The sequence below is a fragment of the Nomascus leucogenys genome, chromosome 8 (assembly GCF_006542625.1).
Source record: "Nomascus leucogenys isolate Asia chromosome 8, Asia_NLE_v1, whole genome shotgun sequence".
Taxonomy (NCBI): Eukaryota; Metazoa; Chordata; class Mammalia; order Primates; family Hylobatidae; genus Nomascus; species Nomascus leucogenys.
Window position 1 is genome coordinate 28,878,794 of NC_044388.1, and position 24,161 is coordinate 28,902,954.

Consider the following 24,161-nt stretch of genomic DNA (forward strand, 5'->3'; position numbering starts at 1 on the left):
TTCATTCCGTGTAAGTGTCAGACTTCATTGCTGAAGTAGTAAATTTTTCATTTTGCATAGCCTTAAAGCTTAAGCATAATGTGAATTTATGGTTGTCATAGAAGCTCTACCAAACATTATAAATATCTAGACAAAAGGAAAAAGGAAACGAAATTCTGGGAATTTGGAGTATAGAGTCAGGAGTCTCCCACTCTGGGAACTAATCCTGGAATCTGGGAACTAATCCTGGAATCTGGGAAAGTGGCTGAACTGTAAATGTCTGGAGTCAGGAAAGAGTTATGCGTTGCTAGGAGCTCTATAAAGGAAAGAGTAACTACAGGAATTAAATTTCCACAAATCTCCAATGCTGTAGCCTTAGGCATTGCAGCTCAACTGCTGTAATACACACTTAACATGCTATAGAAATGGCAAAATGCCAACTCCTTTCTTACCCCAAATTGTCATTTTAGCCTAGTTTGAGCTTCTATAGTGATAACACATTTAAAAATGGAAACAATAAGGAAACAAGATTTATTTTACACAGATTTGCTTCCCAGCTCATTCTGTGGCCATAGTCCGTAACATTAAAAATGACAACAGTGAAAGAAAAGCACTTACCTTTTTTTTTCCCCAAAGTTCCTCCATTTCTCGGCCTCTTCTTTTTATGTACATGCAGTAAAAAGGACATAAGAGTGACACCATGATCTGCTGGCTGCTGAAAATTTGGGGCAGCTACAGAGCCACTGAGTGGGCAGCAGTGATGAGAGGGGCAGGGCTCCTTCTGAACGGAGGCTATGAGGATCCTCAGGGTAAAGACATAGAGCCACCTGTCTCTCCACAAGGCAGTGACAAAACACGGGGTAAACAATGGCCCTGACCTCGCTGTGCTTCTATTCTCATCTCCAAGTTATGATATTAATGGTATCTACCTCACTAGCTATGTTATTATTCATTCACTGAATATTTATTATCCTTGGTATGGGATACTCTGCTAATTGCACAGATGTGAGCAAGACATGGCAACTCCTATGTTATTGCTGCTCCTTCTTATTTTAACTTTTGTTGTTGTTGTGTTTTGTTTTTTTGAGATAGTCTCACTCTCTTGCCCAGGCTAGAGTGCAGAGGCGTGATCTCAGCTCACTGCAGTGTCTGCCTCCTCGGTTCAAGTGATTCTTGTGCCTCAGCTTCCTGAGTAGCTGAGATTACAGGCACGGGCCACCATGCCCAGCTAATTATTTTTGTATTTTTAGTAGAGCAGGCTTTTACCATGTTGGCCCGGCTGGTCTTGAACTCCTGACCTCAGGTGATCCACCTGCCTCGGTCTCCCAAAGTGCTGGGATTACAGGCGTGAGCCACCATGCCTGGCCTGCTCCTTCTTTATCGTGAAAATGACCTTTTTCATGTGAAGACTTGATGGCTTGCAGATGGGAGTATCAAAAATAAGAACTCTGGGTCAAGGCTTTGTGTGCAAAGGTCAAGGAGAGAGAATGTGTGATGGAAGAAACACAGCATGGTGTGACTGTAGCAATGTGACAAGTATTTCAGGACTTGAACCTCAGTTCTATGCCTTACTAGCATGTGACCTTGGACAAGGTACTTGCACTCTCTGAACTTTCTTTATGGAACAGAGATGAACATGCACACCTACTTCCTAGGATCGAGGTGAAGATCAATGAGGTAATGCATGAGGAAGGCAGAGGAGAGGATAGAAAGTGATAATAATTATTCCCCATCCATTTATTTACCACCTACTCTTCCAGTGATTTTTCTTTTTCACTTACTCTGTGCTGGGGTCCAGTGATAAGGCAGAGAACAAGGCAGTCCTCCACAGTGTGGAGAAGGCCAAGCCTGCTGCAGCACACATGGGGGTAAGCACAGCTCTCCTGCCGGCTTGGGTTGCAGCTACTTTCTATCTTGATGGCCTGGGACCAGATCTATGTTAGATGGCAGGTTAAGGAATATGGGCCATAAAAGAATCCTCGTCACTCAATTCATATGAGTTGGCTTCTGCATTCATCGAGACTTCACCATCAAGACTCTTCTTGGGATGAGTGATGTAAAACAGGGAAGGAGGGAATAACTAATATATCAGGTTGTAGATGTCTGTTCACTTAGCCCTGATATTCCTACAAGACTGCTGTTAGCTTGCAGGGAAATCTTTATCTCTGGATGAAACTTCCAGTGTGCAGAGGGGCCTTATTTTGTACACTAGTTGTTTTTCTAAGGGGAAATGCAAAACAAAACAACAAAGATACAAACAAACCTTCCCAAAAATCTCATTTTAAACCTACGAGGACAGTTGTGGCTTATATTACAGGCTCAGGCAGCCCTAAGCACATATGAACAGTCCTCCCTTAATTTATATAAAACTGGTAAAGTTAGTCTTGGATTTTCTCATAGTGAGAGATAGCCTTGTATTTAGTAACAAAACTAAGAGCTACCACCTGGGCTTGCTGGGGGCAGTTAGGAGCAGGTTATTCAGCTCTTGCTTTAGATAAGCACTGGGTAAGAATGTCAGGTCTCCCCCTCCCCCCTTTTCCTGCTCCCCACATGCCACCCACCCCGGCTCTCCCAGATGTTTCAGATTCCAAGAATGTTTGCATTGATTAAACATTCTATTTTTTGCTTGTTTCCCCATCCTAGACCTTGAAAATGTTATCTCTACTTTTATTGCTTGAGATCAGGGTTATTTCTGGAAGGTGTGGCGTTCTGGGAAAAAAAAATCATATTCTGTGTTCTTCTCTCTCCTGGTTCTTTTCTTTCATATAAGTGGAAGCTAAAGTGACTTTAATGGCAGTTGTGATAGAAGGAGAGACTATCCAAGTCTATCCTTGAAGGATTCTGCTAGAATGTTCCTTGAGTGATGGGTAAAGGAGTGTTTGTGGGCTTGTCTGCCATCTTTTTTTTTTTTTTTTTTTAGAACCGGGCAGCCTTTGTTTAGCCATTAGGAGCATGGAGTTAATCCATGTGTGTGGGGAGGGGTGATATATGTGAGGAGGAAGAGAGGTGCGGATGGTTATATCGTCACATTCTGGGGAAGGAAATGAAAGGCAACAGTGCCAATGAATTGAATTTCGGAAAAAAAGCCACTGGCTGGAAATTAGTCCATCAGTTATTCAGTAGCCTAATTTTGATTCGAATGCACTTCACTGGTTTAGTACCCAGGTCATTGCCTTCAAGCTATGCTTGGGCTAATGATCAGAGGCAACTAATATAGAATACATTGTGGACTTCAAGTTAGTAGACTTGGGATAAAACTAGATCTTGCCACTTCCCAACTCTACATCCTTGGGCAAGTCAGTGAACCCTTCTGAACCTCAATTTCTTTATCTACTAAGACTTGGACTATAACACCTGCTTCGTAGGACTTGCCTTTCCGTGTTCTTGTGAGCATTAAATGGAACAACATATGCAAAAGTTTAAATCCATTGTTTGGCATCCAGTGGATGAATTGCACTGCTAGGAATTTTGAAGTTCATAGAGTGCCCTTTCCTGAGGAAGAGATGCTTTCATGGGGGCTTCTGTGCTCAAAATTCCTTTAAAATGACCCATACCATTCTAAAAGTGGATCTGATTTAGAGAATTCTGGGTCAAGGCTCTATTAAAATGCAAATTTTCATCAGTGGTTGTTCTTGACAAACTTTACCCTTTCACTATTTCTTGAAATAGGTGGGGTTTACAAAAATTGAAGGGTATGGTTTTAGCAATGATTTGGGGTGCTAATTCCCCCAATTTAGAGCATCGGATGGGGTCCATGATACTACTTGGGGACCTGTCAAAAGTGCAGAAACTCAGGCTCACCATAGACCTGTGGCATCAGAATATCTGAGGGTGGTGTTAGAAATCTACATTAAAAACCAAGCACCCTTGATGATTCTGTGCACAGCAAAGACTGAGAGCCATTGCTTTAACTGTTATGGGTCATTTATTACTTAGGCTGACCATGGGATTTGAGCACAGATTTTGATGGTGTGGAAAGAAGTTGAGGAAGGAGAGGTAGCCAAGGGTTGGATGAGTGGTGAAGACAGAGATAGGAATAACTACAGACCAATTTTGCTGACTTCCTTGATGTGAGAACTATCCCTTGCCTCATTAGGAAGGATCACCTTCTAGAGAGTGAGACTAGGGCTGATTTCCCAGCACTTGAGCCTGGAGCAAATCAGTAACTTGCTTTTTTTCCCCTTCATTTTTTGATTTTGCACAAGATTCTGCAAAGGCTCAATGTTGTGCTTAGAGATCCATGGTGGGAGGACTGGAGAACGTACTCCAGCCATGAATTGTGCCAGTGGGAACTTACTGTTTTTTTTCCTCTCTGATTAGAGTAAGCGTAAATCACATGCTTGCTAGTAGCACAAAAAATAGGTGTGAATTAAGTTATTGTATTTCCTGAATTTAACTTTGCCTGTGTAATAATACTCAGCCCACATGAATAAAGGATATGTTTTTCTCCCAGTGACACATCTGTGATTCTTCCCTCTACCTTCCCCACCCCAAACATCCTACAAGAAAAGGAAGAGAGCTTTAGCACCAAACACAAGGAGGTTTCACACAATTTAGCAGGCCATGGTGGAGTTCCTGGAATGGAGTGGAAAGCCCAAAATAGACATCCAGGAAGAAAAAAGGAAGTGGCTACAAAGACCTTACTTTAACATTGCAGGACCCTGCTTTTATTGCCACAATTGAGTCACGTGAATTTTTGGTCTCTGCCACCAACAGGGGTGTTTCCCATGGATTGATTCATGTTCCCTGTTTCCTCCCTGAAGGAAAAAAAGGAAACTACTCTGATGATCTAAGTCCCTGCCATCAAAGTAGTAAGAACTCACCGATTTTAGGTTCACACAGAAGTATCTGTGGAATAATGCCAGGCTTAGAGATTTTGTTCCTGTGAAAAGGCATTCATTCGGCGAACACTTACTGAGTGCCTACTACGTGCCAGGCACTGTACTAAGCAACGAGAGACAGAATCTAATAAGAAATTGCCCTTGTCATTAAGGAGCCTTTTGTCCACTGCAGAAGACATAAAGTGAATGAGGAATGCCAGCAAAATATGAACCGAATGCTGTGGGAGCCCAAAAGACTGCTCTGATTTTCTCTGTGACCCTTCACATGGCCACAGCCCAGTGAAATTCAACAAGGACAACAGTTTCAAAGTTGAGTTGCTGTAGTGGGCTACATAGTGTTCTCCTCAAATTCATGTCCATCTGGAGCCTCCGAATGTGACCTTCTTGGGAAATAGGATCTTTCCAGATGTAGCTGAGTTGAAATGAGGTCATATTGAATCAGGGTGAGCTCTGATAAGAAGAGGAGAGGGGACACAGAGTCACATGCGGGGAGAAGACTGTGTGAAGTTGGAAGCAGAGATTGGAGTGGCCAGCAACCACCAGAATTCAGAAGAGAGGCAGGGAACAGATTCTCCCTCCTAGCCCCCAGAAGGAACCAACCCTGCTGATGCCTTGATTTCAGACTTCTGGCCTCCAGAACTGAGAGGGAATGCATTTATGCTCTCTTAAGCCACCCAGTGTCTGGTAGTTTGTGATGGCAGCTCTGGGAAATGAATAGAACTGCTTGCTACAGACTGCGTGTTGTTGTCTATCTCCTTGCTTTGCTCCTGAATCTACTAAACGCACACAGTGTTTCTCTTGGCATTTGAAAAACCTCCGAATACTGATAAAAAGGAGAAACAAACAGGAGACAGTTCAGTAATGCAAAGTTTCCATGGTTACTTTCTTATTTGCCTTCTACTTTAGTGTTTTCTAATCAGGTTATTCTGGCTGGTTCTTAGCACTTCAAAACTGGTAATTCCTACGGCTGGAGTTGTCTTTATCTCCGTTCTTACCTGCTGTCTTTCTTCACTTGAGCTACCTCCAACATCCTTTCAAAAAAAGCTTTGTCCCTTACAAAGCTCTCTAGCAACTAACCACACGGACTTGCTAACTCATGGTGCAATTGTAATTGTTGGCCTCACCTCCCTGAAAGAGAGATTAGTAGGAGGATAATGGCTATATGAATATGAGAATTTTAGCCAAATAGGCTCCCAGTTGTTCTTATAAATATAGGAATTTTCATGTTGGGAGAGGAGAATCTAATGAAATTTTCTGTTGTATTGATATAGAAGTTGAGGCAAGTGTTGGTGGTTTTTGAAACATCTTGGTAACCAGAGCCAGAGTTGGGATTCAATAAAAGGTCTTCTGTCCACCTTTCTACGTGTCAGGCAGAGATGGAGTGGCCATCGATTCCAGTGGTTTAGGTACCAGAGGTTAAGAAGTTCTCTCTCAAGTTGGATTACCTTGGAAAAATTTAAAAAATTCGACTTCTCTTCCCTTCCCCCAGCCTCATTATTAAGTAGATGCCAGATGGTGACTTGTAGATTGTATTTCAGTTTCCCCATTCACTCAGAAATTTTATGACTTTGGTTTCATATCCACAGGGCAAAATGTTTCCAAAGAAGCTTGAAAATTGTTGAGGGGATTGAATGTCCTTCCAACAGCCCCCTGGGACGCACTTAGGGGTAAACGTATCTTTTTAATCTATTTATTTTGCTGTGTCTATGGGGGCTACTGGATATATCATTTTGATAGAAAAAATAAGTTAAATTAGTCAAAGCAGTGGCCTGACTGCGCCAGACTCCTTCCATCCACCTCAAACACGACTGGTTGTAAAATTTGTGCTAGAAAGAAAACCCAGGATTATTAATGGGCTGGCCATCTAGAATATCTGTCATACTTTTGCTTTACAAACCCCTGCCCGCATCACTCTGTGAGCCAAGGAATAAGCCAACCAGACTTAAAATTATCACAGCAGCCACAAGCTCTCATTCCCATTTCCAAGAATATGCCTGAGTGGAAAGACACACAATCTCCTGAGTGGCTCTACCACTTATCAGAGATGTTGCTTTGTTACTTAACCTGTCTGGCCTCAGTTTCCTCATCTGTAAAATGGTGGTCATTCAGTCTGCCTCTCAGGATTACTATGAGGACGAGAGGTGAAGTTCATGAAGGAGTTTTTGGTGAAGAGTAAGAGCTCCACAATTGGGAACTATGCTTATTATTTTATTGATTGATTGATTGAGATGGAGTCTCACTGTCGCCCAGGCTGGAGTGCAATGGCATGGTCTCAGCTCACTGCAACCTCTGCCTCCCAGGTTCAAGTGATTGTCCTGCCTCAGCCTCCCGAGTAGCAGGGATTACAGGCACATGCCAGCACACTTGGCTAATTTTTGTGTTTTTAGTAGAGACGGGGTTTTACTATGTTGGCCAGGCTGGTCTCGAACTCCTGACCTTGTGGTCCACCTTCCTTGGCCTCCCAAAGTGCTGGGATTACAGGCGTCAGCCACTGTGCCTGGCCTATGCTTATTATTTTAAAAAATTATTATGATCATTTGTGAGTCTTTGTGCATAGTCTTAACCATTATGAGCTTTTAAAATGGGAAGAAAGCCCTCCTAGGTTTATTAATTGTCTTAAGAGACAAAATGTCTTTGCATTACCTTCAGACATATTTTGGCTATGTTTCATCTGCTTATTAATGTGTCCTTTCTCATGGCCCCTAGGAAACAGGTCAGCTGCCTGGTCTTAGCTATCCTGGTGCAGGGACTGGGTGGCGGAAGTAGGAAGAGGCAGTGAATGGCACCCCTCTTTGGGCAAAAGTGTTGTCGCCCACTTAGCTGAGTTGTTCGGGTCTCAAAGTACTCTTGCCTTAAAAGGCCCACAGGAGACATCCGAAGGCACAGAAGAGCAGTTCATATTAAAATTATGGGGACATCTGATTGTTCTGTCTAACTCCTCTGGGAGAGGCAGATTCTCCATCCTACATCAATCACACTGATTCTCTTTTTTAAATTTAGAGATGTGGTCTTGCCCTGTTGCCCAGGCTGGAGTTCAGTGGCAGAATCATAGTTCACTGCAGCCTGGAACTCCTGGCCTCAAGTGATCCTCCCACCTCAGCCTCCTGAGTAGCTAGGATCACAGGGGTGTGCCACCCTGCCTGACTAATTTTTAAATTTTTTTGTAGAGATGAGATCTTGCTATGTTTCCCAGGTTGGTCTTGAACTCCTGGCTTCAAGCAATCCTCCTGCCTCAGCCTCCCAAAGCACTGGGAGTAGAGATGTGAGACACTGCGCCCAGATGCTTCTCTTTTGGTAGCTGTTTTGATGCTGCTTGGTCTCCTGTCTTCCACTTTTGCATATCTCTGTCAAGACAAGGCACTATTTCCATTCCTACCTAAGAGGAATTATAGTTTGTCTCTCTGTGCTTGAAAGAAAGAATATGCTGGTGTGTTATTAGGCTTGCCAACAGGTCTGAAGATATCTAAGATTAAAGGCACACGATACTTAATATCTTTCTTTCTTTTTTTTTTTTTTGAGACGGAGTCTCGCTCTGTCGCCCCGGCTGGAGTGCAGTGGCGCAATCTCAGCTCACTGCAAGCTCCGCCTCCCGGGTTCACGCCATTCTCCTGCCTCAGCCTCTCCGAGTAGCTGGGACTACAGGCGCCCGCCACCACGCCCGGCTAATTTTTTTGTATTTTTAGTAGAGACGGGGTTTCACCGTGGTCTCGATTTCCTGACCTCGTGATCCACCCGCCTCGGCCTCCCAAAGTGCTGGGATTACAAGCGTGAGCCACCGTGCCTGGCCTATATCTTTCTTAAGGAACTAATTTGGACAAAACACCAGGTATCTAATTATCAAAAAATTGGAGCCAGTGGAGAAGATGGAAGGAGTTATTATGTTTAAACAAATGAACACATAGAAATGAAACTGTCACATCATCTATAGACACGTAAGTTTCCATCTGACCTGCTGGGTAGCTGTTTATAATAGAAAGGACACAGCATTTGGAATCAGAACATTTGAATTGTGTTTCACCTCTGCTTGATACTAGTGTGATCGCATTGGGTAAGACTTGAGTCTCAGTGTCCGCATCTATAAATGGGGATAATAATGCCTGCCCTGCCTGTCAGGCTGGTTGTAGTGATCAAATGAGTTTAATGATGATCAAATGAGTTTAATGTGAAAGTGCCTTGTACCAAATGCCATATAAGCATTATTATCAGGTTATAGCTCAATAAAAAGGAGCTTCATGTCCATTTATATCCACTCAGTGCATAGCTGATCTTGATCTCCAAGGAAATTAGGGTCAGCTACTGACTTCATATAGAAAACCGAAGGAAAGTGTTTGCAAAACTCAAATCACTGGTCTATGGAAGCTTTTTCTTATTTCCAAATGAATCCAGGAAGAATTTAGCAGCTGAAGCAGTTTCGCTGCTTCATTTGCTTTCAAAACCTCAAGTCGTCTGGAAAATTACAGGGTTGGAGTGGCTAAGAAAGTGAAGCCACTGAGGAAGGCATTGTTGGAGAGGTCCTTGCATGGCCAGCACTGCTGAGTTCTGCTGCAGACACCACGAAGTCAGCTGCTTTCAACCAGAGAGCCGGGCTGGAGGAACTAGACTAACCAGGAGAGCCTTTCTGTGTTCAATTCCCAAAAGCCTGAGGAGGAAGTTAATTTGCTGAAGCTTGCTCAGGGACTTTCTGGTGCAGAGAGGAAAAAGGAAAAAAAAATCCTTCTTGAGTAGGAGGAGGTGGAAAGTCAGAATTTTCGAGGCTTTTACTGTACTGCTGGAACAAGAAAGAGCCAGTACGGGACAAGGAGAAACAAACATGTCCGTCCCTTGACTCAGTTTCTTGATCTCCTTCTTGGCAGGATACACAGCTTGTCTCGCGAACAGAGCCCTTGAAATATCTAGCCAGCGTGTGGGCTCGTGTAGAAAGTACATACCGAGTGGTTTTCCTTCATTACGTGATAGCGGTGGATTTAGGTCAGGACCGTGAGCTATGCCTTTCATAGTGTGCCCAGTGAAGTACTAATGCTGACATGATTTTTTAAGTTCACAATTGTTCCCGTGTCTGGGCAATGGTGTTAGAAAATCAAAATGCTCTCAGTCATTAAAGAACAAGATTAGGCTCACCTCTGCAGGCAGAGAGATGGGGCTGGCTCACTGTGAGTAGACGACAAGTCCGAAATAATAATAGTAGCTGCCTTTATCTGCCGGGTTCTATGCTTTATTCATTGTGTTTTGTGTGCATTTTTTTTCTCATTTAATCATCACAGCTAACTTCTGAGAGAGGTGGTATCACCCCATTTCTCAGAGTAGAAAATAGTACTGGCAGAGGTTCCATAACTAGCTCAAAGATGTACATTACTAGATGTCAGAGCTGGGAAAATAACTTTTATCTGAGGAATGTGAGTCCTTTTAAATTATCAGGCCCAGAGGGACATTAAAATCAGACAACAATCACATCCTACTTCCCGCTTGAGCATCTCTCAAAATTGCTTGCTGTTGCCACAAGTAGCTATAAATTAGCCCACGAAGGCCACACCAGATGCTATAACCCACACCCTATAGCTTAACAATATATAGCCAATCCACTAATCAATGTTATTTCTGTAGAACAGTAAGAATTTCCGACAAATAGCTTTGTATCTACCCACTGTCTGTTCCCCTGTTTTGCTTTTAAAAATTCACTTGTAACTGCTGCTAATCAATGTATATTCAGAGCAACTTGAATCAGTGTTCCCAGATTGCAGTCTTCAAGCTTGGCCCAAATAAGCTCTCTATTTATATTAATTTTTTTCTCAGCTTCTTCCTTTTAGGTCAATGTATCCAAGATTTAGACCCAAGTATGTCTACAGGTGACCTTGTACTGCCTTGACTAAACAAAAACTTGTTGAATTCCTCAATCTGTAGGGCACCATGAAAGGTGCGGTGCTGTCTTACTCCCAGGCTTCAGTGGGTTTTTCCCTCTCATAGGATAAACAAAAGGACACAAATAGCTGTGACATAAGGCCTAGCATAATAAGTGTCTGAAGGAGGAGCCATATTCAACAGATGCAGCAACAGGCAACTGATCAGTCAAAGCAGGTGCTGGCATGAAACCACCAGTCCCAATGTACCAGCGGGGACAAGTTAATCAGCAGTCCCAGCATTGGGGAAACGTTTTGAAAGCCACGTTCATTACCATCCATCAAAGAGGATGAGGGTGAATTGTGGCTTTGAGGCCACATCTAGAACATAAGTTAAACCTTTTGTAACTCAAATTATAACTCAACAAACATCAATGGCATTGATGTGGGACATTGGCTCCCCATCTTACCCTAAGCATCTCCCAGACACTTTAGTGTAATGCTTGTGTGCAGTGCTTTGTGTGCAATGCTTTAGTGAAATGCTTGTGTAATGTTATGTGGAATCTTCATCTCTGGACACCTAGTTGGCCAGGCACAGCTGTGTTTTGGTGACTGCAACCACTCCTCCAACCATGGACTCCCCACAGGGGCGGCTGCTCTCTCTTCACCTGTAACAATTCCAACATCTTAAGAGTAGGTCTGCTCACAAACTTTTTAGCTGTTTAGACTCTGTTATATCCTATTCTCAGAAATCTTTATTCTTTGTTGGCTCTCTGGGAGAATGCTAGCAACATGATGTACGGTGTAACTCACCATCTTCTTTAACCAATTTTATATCTTGACCGATGGAAAAATGATCCCTCTGCCCCCAGACCACAAAGCATATGTTGAGTTATTGCTGTTAAATCTTCTAGGTACCATGTCAGAGACAAAAGGAGAAGGCACATTTCCTTGCTTGAAGAGTTTTTACCCTCCCTAGAGAGACAAGACTGATGTCCCCATGGAGATCAGGGCATCAGAGAAGGAGTGCGGCAGGCAGCCCTTTCCTTTCCTCATGCTGTGACCTTGCTCAAGCCACTCAACCTCATGCTGTGCCTTCATGTCCCCATCTGAAAAGAAAAGAACAGACCTAGACGGTATTTTACTGCTATTCTAGTTCCACTTTTTTTCAGATTTCATTAACTCATAAGGCAACAGTGGTAAACAATTCATGACCTACTGGGAGAATCAGACGTAGGTTCTGTGTAGACCTGGAAGGAAAATGTGCATAGTGAGTTGGGGGTGTTCATAGAAGACTTGAAGGATAAGAAGGGACTCATTTGCATATTAAGGAACAATTAGGCTTGGATTTGCAATGTGTGGGAAGAATTTGGTCCATTTCTATCCAGGGTATAAAAGGATTAGTTTTGGGAAGTTACTATCTAAAGTGAAATTGTAGTTAGTGTATGTAGTGGGGGAGTGGGTGGATTCAGGGTGCATTTTAGATAAATTTGCTATATTTCTGTCCTTAATTTGTTTTCCTAAAATCCAATTCCATTTCTTCAGCTTCTTTCTTGCCCTCTAATTTAAAACAAGAAGTAGCAGCACATTTGTGTGTGTGTGTGTGTGTGTGTGTGTGTGTGTGCATTTCACCACTTCTTGTTCCTGAATTCTAAGGGAAAGAACAGCTTACACATCTATTAATAGCGGTCTGCACACTTTCTTTCTGGAACCCCCCACTCCCAATATTCTTTCATTATCTAAAGGGCTCCCCAGTGTAAATGGTACCATGATAGCTTGTCTTCAAAGATGACTCCCCCTGCATAGAATCATGCGTCGTCACACAAATGCACCCTTGCATAACCCTTTCTTTTTGAATCCGACTGGCCCTGAAACTCATTCCATGGAGAGGTGGCAGAAGTGAAGCTGCCTGACTTGCAAGACTAAATCATAGAAATCTCTGATGTTTGGGCCTGAGTCTGTTGGTATGTTAACTCTTGGTAAACTCTCAGTTAGAAATTAGCCATGATATAAACAGGATAACAACTATGTTATCCTGAGATGTCATGCTGGGAGAAGCCCAGGATGGTGAGAGGCTATGTGAAAAGATCCAGGGGCCCCAAAGGGGTCTGTAAGTGAAGGAACCACCTAAGAAGTGGATCCTCTAGTTCAGCTGATGTCATGTATGTCAGAGACAAACCAACACAACCTGTCCCAAATTCCCGACACACAAAAATTATGATCAAGCAAAAGTGGTTGCTTAAATCCCTAAGTTTTTGGGTGTAGTTTTAAAGCTGCAATAGACAGCTGGAAGAAGTACCACAAAGCTGTAATACTATTCCTAGAAGTGTTTGCAGCAACAATGTACAATTTTTTTTTAAGTAGTGGAAAGTAAGGTTGGAAAAAGAAATTAAGGCCAGACCGTATCATTCTAAGACATTTTTATTTTGTTCAATGAATAATGGAAAACTATTAAAGTTTTTAATTAGGATAATGACCTGTTTGAATAAAAATTTACCTAGAAGTCTGCCTGATGCCTTTGAGAGAGAGAAAAAATAAACAGAGCCAGGAAAATCAGTTAGGGAGTCCGGGAAAAGAGTGAGGAAGGTATAAAACAGAAAAATAGGGATAGAAATGGAGAGAAGGGAGTGGGCAAAGTATGTTGCAGCATTATCATAGACAGGATTTGATAACTAACTAGACATAGGGTGCAAGGAAGCAGGGGAGAGTCAAAAAGGACCTCACGTTTGTAAAGCCTTGGTGACTTGAAATGACTGAGCCATTAACAGAACCTGGCGACTTCAGAGGAGGATTATGTTTGAAGGTGGGGGAGGGGAGGGAGAAGGGTGATAATAAATTCAGTTTTGTGATATTTTACTAGCAATCTATTGCTGACTAACAAATTTCCCCAAGATGAAGTGGCTAAAAGCCGCAAACATTTATTATATCGCATAGTCTCTCAGGGTCAGGTATCAGGAAGTGGCTTGGCTAGGTGGCTCTGGGTGTCTCAGGAGGTTTCAGTCAAGCTGTCGGCCCAGACTGCTGTTATCTAAAGATTTGACTGTGTCTGCGGGAGCTTCTTCTAAGCACACTCACATGGTTGTTGGCAAGAGGTTGCAGTTTCTGGCCACGTGGACGTCTCCATAGAACTGCTCACAATATGGCTTTTCTCAGGGCAAGGGATGCAAGAGAGGCAACAAGAGAGAGGATGGGGCAGGAGGAGGAACGAGAGGAAAAGAAGGAGAAAGAGAGAGGGAGGGAGGGAAGGAGGGAGGCAGAGCCGGAGCCCAGAAGAGAGCCATAGTTTTTTAATAATCCAATTCTGAAGTGATATGCCAACACTCCTGCGGCATTCTATCTGTTAGAAGCAAGTCACTAAATCCAGCCCACACTTGAAGGGAGGAAAATTAAGCTCCACCTCTCCTGAAGGGAGAATTGGACAGATTTTTTAAAACCACCACAGATGTAAGGTTTAGCTGCTCAGAATCTCTCTGGGCAAGGACAGCCGTGGACTTTAGGAAATGTGCAGATGGAACTCAGATTTTGATGAGAGTGCATACCGGGGATTGAGAAATTATTCTTTGATTCATTTGACTTACAAATACTTATTGCACATCTCCAAAGTGCCAGGCACTCTGTTGAGAGAAGGAATCGGATGGTGAATAAGACAATTAAGGTGCCTGTCTTTATCATGCTGACAGCCTAGGGGAAAATTCAGATAAGCAAACAGGAAGTTATACATAGAAAATTATAATACCTTGGCAATAGGAAATGGGGAGTTAGAGGGTGAGATTTAAAATGAGATCTGAAGGATGTGTAAGAATTAAACAGATGAAAACAGGGTTAGAAGAGAGACATAGAGGACAGTGTGGGGATCATGTGGAAGTCAGGAAAAAAGGATGCTGTCTAGGAGACGGGAGCTGTTTCCAACCTGGCTGCTCATGAACAGAATCTGGCCCAAAGGCTTATTTGATTTGGCCTGCATTCTGCTTTCTTTCTTTCAAAAAATGAAATCATTGCCAATATTTTAAAATCCTGGATTTCTGGTTTCTCTAGAAATTTGCATTCTCTTGTGGCATTTCCTGCTGGTGTTGAGATGGGGCTGTTCCCTTTCCAGGTCCATCCGCCTCCCCACCGCTCTCAGTTGATGCCAATGCTGTTGCCCTTTACTATCTCATTTACATTGTTAGATGGGCCTATTTCCTTCATTCTGACTCTCTGCATTGCCCTCGTTCACATTTAAATGTGCAATTCTTGATTGCATGTTTGGATACACCACCATTTGGTACACGTTTACATCATCCAAGACGATGGTAGATATAGCATTAGGGGAAAAATAACCCTATCAAAGAGGGATTCTAGAAGGCACGGCTGAAAGGTCTGGAAGGGAAGGGAGGCTTGGCAGAGTGGTCAGACGGGTGGAAGCACTTGGCCATCTGAGGATGAAATGCTGGAGAGTGTTTGTGGGGCTGCCATTGAGGATGACAGAAAACAGGATGGGGAGACACTGTGGGCTACAATCTCTCCAAAAGAGTAAGTTCTAGCGTCCCCTGAAGGAGGATGTTAATAAGAATAGCCAATCATCACGGAGCACTTGCTTAGAACATCAGCTCCTGTTCTAAGCACTCTGGACTCATTATTTCCATTATTATCATAACAGCGCTAGGAGAAAGTACTAGTACTATATCACTTTTTTGGCAGATGGGGAAACTGAGACAGAGAGAAATTGAGCCACTAAAATTAGATAATGGCAACATCAGGATTTTATTCCAGGCCTTGTGACTCCAGAGCCTGAACTCTCACCCCAAAACTATGAGGGAGGAAATTTGAAAGCGGCATCACGACAGCATGAGCCAGCTGGGCAGGCTGGATGAACTGCGCTTGAAAATGGTTGCTTGTCTCCAGGATTTGCAGAGACACCAGCCTCTCTGGAAGGAGCTAACTTCATTCTGGATGAATTGTGTCTTCTTGATTTTAATTAGTTTGTTTTTTTAATTTTTGGTTAGACTCCAGAGAGAGGCTCCCAGCCTGAGGCTGCTGGCAAGTAGATGCCTAAGGCCTGATTATTAGAGGACTGATGTCATGAGCTAGGGCAGTCAGACAGTGTCGTGACAGTTCGATGCCTGGTGTCTCTAGGTCAGGTGCCTGGTTTCTTGAGGCTGACCTGAGTACACAATGCAGTCCAGGATTTTTATAAATCTATATTTATTATTAGTCACAAGCACTCTCAGTGTCGGGCCCTGCCTTGAGCTTTGTCTGTTGGGGTCTTGTGTAGTCAAGCATGGCGCAAAGGGTACGCAGCCAGCCCTGGCGTGTTTTGTGAGCTATAACTAAGCTTCAGAATGTACCCTCGCTTGGGTCTTGCTAACATGACTGAAAATGTTCAATATTTACAGCCTAGAGTTCTCTGCTTCCACCTCCATGTTAGTGATAACCTCGCTTTAGAATGAAGATCCTGAAATTCTTATAGCTAAAGCTCCCTCTTTCTTAGACGATGTCTATCTGAGAAGGGATAATTAAATTCACAGAAGTAGATAACTTGAGCTGTAAACATGCTTTATCAATTCAAATCTTTTCAATATGGTTTGGTTTATCTCTTGGCCTGTCTTGAGTCCTGGGGACCCCCTGAGGAACAAACATAAACCCTTCCGGCTCCTGGTTTTGATAATTACCCTTAGCATTGGCTGCCAGGATTTCTTCCTAGCAGTATAGTGCCAGTTTTCCCTCTGGTTTTTCCTTCTTTTGCTGAATCAGAATAAGGCTCAGCATAGAAGCCCTCTGTCTTGCAACATTTGCCTAACATGTGCATTTCAGACTAACCAACAGCAATGTTGCTGTGGCAGTTTGGACTTCCTAGAGATAGCCTTTTCATAGTTGGAGGCATGTTAAAATAATAAAAGTAGGCTGTCATCCCTGGGTTATGGGTGAAAGAGCTATTTATAGATGAGCAAAAAATCCCCAATGTGATAACTTACATTATTGTACAAGGACAATGGAAAATTCTTCAGAAGACAGATAGTATAAAAGGGATTTAAAATTAACCTTGTCATGTTTTATTCATCAAGACCTTAAGTCGACTTATTTTTTTATGAAGGCCATATAATTTTGATTCCTTTTACCTCTCTTTTTAAAAATAAAACAGCAAGCCATTTAAATAATTATACAAGGTCACAAACTGTGGTCCTACGGGCCTGTCTTGCCTGAAGACCGATTTGTTTTGCTCAATAAATATTTTATAAAATTTTAGTTTTTAAGTCCTTTAGCCTGGGCTCATTCTTTCTAGTTTATATAGTCTGCAGTGTGCTCTATGGCAGCACCGTGGGCCGCTTTGGATGCCCGACGAGTATTACCTTGTGCGGATCATGTTTCTTCTATGCCCTGGTCTTTGTGCATATTGTGTCTTCAACTACTGTATCTTTCTTAACCCATTCTTTGAATGCAAATCTTACATATCTCATACACTACTTCCAAGAAGACTTCTTAGGTTGTTTTTGTCCATGGCTATCTTTTGCCTTTTTTTTTTTTTTTTTAAGATGGGGTCTCACTCTGTTGCCCAGGCTGGAGTGCAGTGGCGCAATTCCAGCTCACTGCAACCTCTGCTTCCCTGGCTCAAGTGATCCTCCTGCCTCAGCCTCCCGAGCAGCTGGGACTACAGTCTCACACCACCACACCCAGCTAATTTTTGTATTTAGGGGCTTTGCTATGTGGCTAGGGCTGGTCTCAAACTCCTGGACTCAAATCATCCTCCCCACTGGGACTCCTGAAGTGCTGGGATTACAGGTGTGAGCCACTGTGCCTGGCCACTCTCTTGCCTTCTTACTTCTCAACACATGTAATTCTCAAATGTTGGGGATCGGGTAGAGGAAATGTGATTATTGAAATGTGTTATAATAATGTTATAATGATACTTAAGATCCTTGAGTATCATGCCATCTACTTGAAAATGCACACCTCAATGTTGGCCACAGCTTACACATTGTAGTTCTTTTGGATTGCATAGCATTTCAGATTTACTTGGTTCATTTGACACTTCAAATAATGAATAATCAGGCGTTGGAAAGTAAAAAAAGAAAAAAGGAAGGAAGAAGAAAAAGAAAGAAGGAGAAAGGGGGAGAAGAGAGGAAAGAATTTGGAGCAATATGATTCATAGAGAATCACCAAGATTACAATCTGATCAGATTTTAAAGAACACTTAGGGACCGTCCCTCAGATTATGAGAAAATAGAGACACAGACAGTGAGGTGACTAGTTGAAAGTCACACTGCTAGTTAATAGAAGCATGAAACTAGTAATGTAGTCTGCCAATTTCCACTCCAGTCTCATTTCTCTCTTCCTCCTTCCCTCTGTGTATGAGTGTGTGTGCATATGTCTGTGTGTGTATGCACCCCCCCACACATTGGTATATATAGGGTATGTTTTGGAAGTCTCTGTAACAAAAAAGCCCACTGACCCAGCATCAGTCTTTTTGTGTTGATGGAACAGGATTAATTGAAGCTGTAACATTAGGAATATATAGTTAATTTGATTGAGAAGGTTAGGGAATCCAGCGACACATTTTAGAAAAGTTTTCATCTGTAATGGTTAAACAATTGTTGGTGCTTTAATGTGTCAGAAACCTTCAGTTATCTAGAAAGCTTGACTGTCCAAACCATCTCCTTCCACCAAATTTACAGATAGTTAAGCTTGGATTGCATTTCATTTAGTTTGCTGATGTGAAGCCTCAGCCTCTCTGAGTCTTTGGAGCAAGAGAGAGAGGCTCCAGGTGGAAGGAGTGTCCTTGCAGACGGTTTCTCTTGCTTTCCTGCCCTTCGTGTGGTGGGGGATTGATATGCAGCTGTTCTCCAGATGCCAGCTCTTCCCCAGAAGCAGCTGCGTCTCAGCAGGGGCCCCTTCTATCAATGTGACAACCTGCTGCTGAGGGCTTTGGAACTTTTCCAGATGTAAGGCATGTTGAAGCTATAAAACATAATCATTAGCATTATTTCCATTTTCGTTTTAGAGTCTCAGCTGTTAAAAGTTTCTTGTACAGATTTAGGGCTTAATTGTTCTCATTTTTCTTCATAGGTAGCCTCTTTTAGACAGCATGGGATCTTCCCTTGGAGCTGGTTTTCCTAAAAAGAAAGAAAGAATAGCTATGAGTAATGTTCCTTGCTTCTGGCTGGCTGGGAAGGCTGAGATTAGAGAGCAGTCTTTTCCCAGCTGCAGTTATATGAGTGTCTGTGAGCTAAACATAATCGTCCATGGCTTTCTTTTGCTGAATCACAGGCTTTCTTTTGCTGAATTCACTTGGAATCAATTTCTTCTTTCTTTTTTTTTCTTTTCTACCCTCCCCTTCCTTTGTGAACACAGCTCGTATCTTTCGTATAGCCTGGAGAGGATCTCTTCTTACTTCATCCTTCTTGGAATCTATGCTGTATTCAAGAGGGGCAATATAATTTTTTTTTCTGGTGGGGGAGGGTGTTACTTGAAGATTAACAAGCTAACATTACTTTGCATGAAAAAAGTGATTTTATATTTAGGGTGGAGAAAATTGGAAATAGAGAACTTCAAGGTTTCTGAAAATATTAATCAAAGAAACAGATAAAATAATGACCTTGAATAAATTTGCCCACAAAAACTCATCTTGCTGGTTTATATTGTAGTCACTTTGTCTTGAAAACCCAATTCCTCAGTGCACAGTCTCAGAATCACACTGAGTTTCGATGACAGGATTAGAAATACTCACACAACTCCATGCTGGTCGTCGTAGGCAGGCGATTTATGGCATCAGCGGTAAGCATCTCATGCCAGGAGCTGCTGAGAAGGATTTGTTCACACAGGGAACCCAATAATTGGCCAGAGGAGAGAGTCTCATGCATACTGATATCTAAATATCCTGCAATGTTTTACAAGTCTTGAGTTAGACATTCAGAAGATTCTTGTCAGCTTCCTAGCTTTCTGAAAGCTGGACAGGCAGGCCCCCAAGGGACTTGAGCTGCAGCCCTCTCTGGAGGCTGGGTGTGGGGCTAGGTGGATTCCTGAGATCCACAATACTGTCTTCTCCAGTGAGCTCCAGTGTCTGCGAAGAAAGATGCACAGGTTAGACATAGGGTGCAGGACTTTCAATCAGAAATCCCTTCTTTTGCTTAATAGCATAAAACGGTATGTGTAGTAAGATTCTATTTTAAGAATACACACACACACACACACATACACACACCCCTATTTATCATCTCTTTATCTAAAAATGTGTACCTAAAATAAGATAGAAAAACATAAAGCTGACATTGCATTGATTTTGAATAATCTGTGTTTTCTTTTTTAGATTTTAAAAGCATTTTCTGATGTTTCTTGTATTTTCTATTTTTTTCAATAACACGAGTTACCTTTATAATCAGAAAATATCTAAAGATGTGCGCAAATCTACTAAACATTTGAGCCTGCAAATTAACATCAGAGTTGGACAGGATCAGTGTTGAGATTCTTTTCTCTACAAATCTACTGGAATCCCAAGTACTCTGGAAAGCCATCCTATGTGTCATAAAAGCTAGCTCAGGTAGAGCAGTAGAAAAACACAGATCTGCAATCTTGCTATCATTGTTGCTGGTGGATTTCTCTAATATCCATGCTTTTATTATCCCATTTTGGCTAGTTATGTGACATATACAATTGTGAAAATGCCCGATTCTCTTAAAGATCTGTGCATCTTATTGTATATTAATTATATATACGTAAAATAGAAATAAAAATAAAACTACATAAGATGAAATGTGCAATTTTAGACCTTTTTAAATTTCTATGGGATTACTTTTGCACAAATTGGTGATCTGGTCAGAAAAACACCCAGCGGGAACAAAAAATGTGATATTAATATTAGCAAAAGCCATCACTTCCCCCAAGAAATAGCAGCCTCCAAAGTGCTGCCTCTTATAGAAGACATCAGTGTCAGGGAAGGAAGGCACTGAGAAAAATCCCTTAGCTTTTATAATTGGGAGAGTAACAATAGCGTGCGAGAAGCTCTGTGATGTAAAAATGTTTGAAAGATACAAAACATCATCTGGCATTAAATCACTGAAGAAGGCAAGAACAAGATAACATACTTGGGATGTCTTTCATTTTATAAGTAATAAAATCACCTTCAAATGGTGATGTTTTCCTCAACAGTGTTTGAGGCTGCGCCCCTCCCAATGTGTGGGACATTTTAATAATAAGCAAATGGACTTAAACCCTCGATAAAGCCAAAAGCTTATTTCTTAGGCCTTCTTTTTAATTTCAGTGGTGCAAGGTGAATTGGAAAACCAATTAGCTCTGTTTTGTTCCAAATATTTAGCTAATAAAGTAAATTTAGAAAATTATTCTAATTATTGTCTCAGTCTTTAATCTTCAGATAGAGAATCATAAGAATTGTGTTTCTTATAATTATTATAAAAATAGTATTTTAAGTTTTTGGTGCATGATAGTTTTTAAAGCATTTTCACATACTTGATCTCAGTGAATTACCCTAACACCCCTCGAAGAAGTCAGGCTAAGAATTACTACTTTTTATTGTAAGGAAAATGAAGTTCAGCGAGGTTATGTGACTTTCCTAGTCCACTGCTAGAAATTGGAGCTGTTCCTCTCAGTCTGGATTCTGATATGCCTGAATCAGAATCGACATTTGTTACTTATTCCTGTTTTAGAAAAATTTGTTTAAACAGAATCCACCAGATGAGTGAGTTGGGTTTCTCTGGATGAGTGAATGCCTGAGGCCTTCCACTTATGGGGTTTATATTAGGGTCCAAGCTCCTCCTGCTTCACTGGTCTATGGCTAAAAATGAGGTCACTGTAAAAGTAATAATTTAAATATCTCCAGATCAAGTTCCTGAAAAAGGTAGAAGTGTTAACCCCCATACAATTCCCCACTACTCTCAGTGGGGATTCCAAAGGGAGTTGGCCCAAGTCTGTAAAATGCCAACATACACTGCTAGTAAACATTTTTACCCATCTGTCATTGGAGGGAGTCCAGAATTCTTCTTTTTAATGGGGTCCAAATCTGCCCTTGGAGGCTCTAGCTCTCCCTGAGCCACTGCAAGGTTGATTCTCTCTGAGAAGTGGGCAGCTGTGCCTGCCTTACCTGCTGTCTGTTTCTCTTTATCACATGGACATCAAAGCAGGATAGCTTAGCACCCTGGTCTCAAGGCTTGCTCAAAAAAAAAAATAATAATAATAAAAATCCGTCAGCTCTGCTAACAGTTTGTGTTAGTCTGTTCTCACGCTGCTGATAAAGACATACCTGAGATTGGGTTATTTATAAAGAAAAAGAGGTTTAATGGACTCACAGTTCCACGTGGCTGGAGAGGACTCACAATCGTGGCAGAAGGAGAAAGGCACGTCTTACAGGGCAGCAGGCAAAGAGGGAATGAGAGCCAAGCAAAAGGTTATCTTATAAAGAGAAATGGTTTATCTTATAAAATCATAAGGTTTCCTGAGACTTATTCACTATTGCAAGAATAGTATGGGAGAAACCTCCCCCATGATTCAATTATCTGCCACCAGGTCCCTCCCACAACACATGGGAATTATGGGAACTACAGTTCAAGATGAGATTTGGGTGCAGACACAGCCAAACCATATCACGTTCTCTTTCTCATACCTGAATCTGAAGACTTAGTAGAGGTCTAATATCTAAAGTCAGACACAAGGCTTTCCTGCGTTCCTTGTATTCCCCTCCTCTACTTGGCAATATATACACACACCCGTCCAAAATCTTCAGCAAAAACCTCATATGCAAATAACATTTGGTGGCCCCACCATTTGGTCATCACACAGGCCAGGCTGCTCAGATATGTTTGAATCCCACTTGTGGCTCAAACCAAAGCCTCTGCCCCATTACTCAGCTGGAGCAATAAGATTAACACTTGTGAAAAGATAAGTGCACCATCCAACGTGGAACATAATCAAATGCTACACAGACGACATGTACTGCCAGTGCTATGGGATTCTGGTCCAGGAAAGGTCCCTACAGGCAGCTGTTAGGAAAGACTGCACATGAGGATAGAGGTGTGCTGAATCCGGAAGCAAGGGCAGGATTTTGACAGGAGGGATCCTGCTTTCATTAATCGTACTTGAGGCGTACTTAGCACATACATCCTTATAGAGTTCATTTAATGAGTTTTCTAATTTCCTGCTTTCAAGGGAAACTGAATTACTGCCCCCCCACCTTTTTTTCTGGCACTATAAAGAGAAGTGTTTCAGTTCCAATTCCATGCCTTCATGTATTGAAATTATTCAGCCCAGAGATGAGGGGGTTTGTTTGTTTGTTTGTTTTGTTTTTTTGAGATGGAGTCTCGCTCTGTCGCCCAGGCTGGAGCGCAGTGGCGCAATCTCGGCTCACTGCAAGCCCCGCCTCCCAGGTTCACGCCATTCTCCTGCCTCAGCCTTCTGAGTAGCTGGGACCAGATGAGGGTTTTTAGACCAAAATAGAAGCAGTGGAGACAGTAAGAAGTTACTGGATTTTACTGTTTGCTGATGAGTGGGATGTGGAGAAAGAAAGGAGGTGAGAATGATTGTCAGATTTTTGTCCCAATCAACTGGAAGGATGACGTTCCCATGGACTGAGATAAGGAAGGCTACAGGCTCAAGATGTTATTGAAGAGAGAGGATTGGAAGCTCAGTTTTGCACATTTAAAGTTTGGTATATAAACCAAGATACCTAGTAGCCAGTGAGATGTATGAGTCTAAAGGGCAGAAGGAAGTTCTGAGGGGGAGATACAAATTGAAGTTGTTGGCACAGACATGACCTTTAAAACCGTGGCACTTAAGGAGAGCACCTTGAAAATAGGGGAAGATGGAGAGGAGGCAGGGCCCCAGGCCTGAACTCTAAGCCTAGGGGTGCCCCAACATCCCAGTCATCATTTATGTCTTTCAGATCCATGGGCTTCCCTTCCCTGCACCCCACCTCCAGGCCCTGGAGACCAGGGCGCCAGGGTCGCAAGCTCTGCTACCTCAGCCGGGCACTGCTGCCATCTGCTGGGCACTGGTGGGGCTTCTCCTGTGTGCGGCTACGCGGGGTGCCATAGCGCTGCGTTCTGCAGAGCTGGAGTAGTCCTAGACACGAGATCCCAGAGATGGATAGAATGGGGGTGACGTGTATGTGGGCACACAGGGATTTACCAAAGCAGTGCAGCTTATGCCCCCAAATTTAACAACTGAAAACTCCAAATTCTTCCTCCTGGAGCTACCTACCACCCAACCAACTTCTGCAGGACTCAAATTCCATTCAAACACCACGCCCACCTTAGAATTGCCCTTCCCTGACTCCATTGGCCATGCTTATCTGTTTGAACTTCTATTCCCTTGGAATGAATTCTCCCCTGTGAGGTTTCTTCGTCCTTCATTCAAATGGACATTTGGCAAGTCTAGCACATCAGTTTGCCAGACATACCTAGATATAAATCAGCTCTAGCAGTGGGGCTTTTAGGCCTTTACAGGGCCCTAAATTCAGACATTTTCTATTTCCTATAAGAACATCTCACATGTTAGTTACTCTGAAGTTCACTGGGGCAGAATG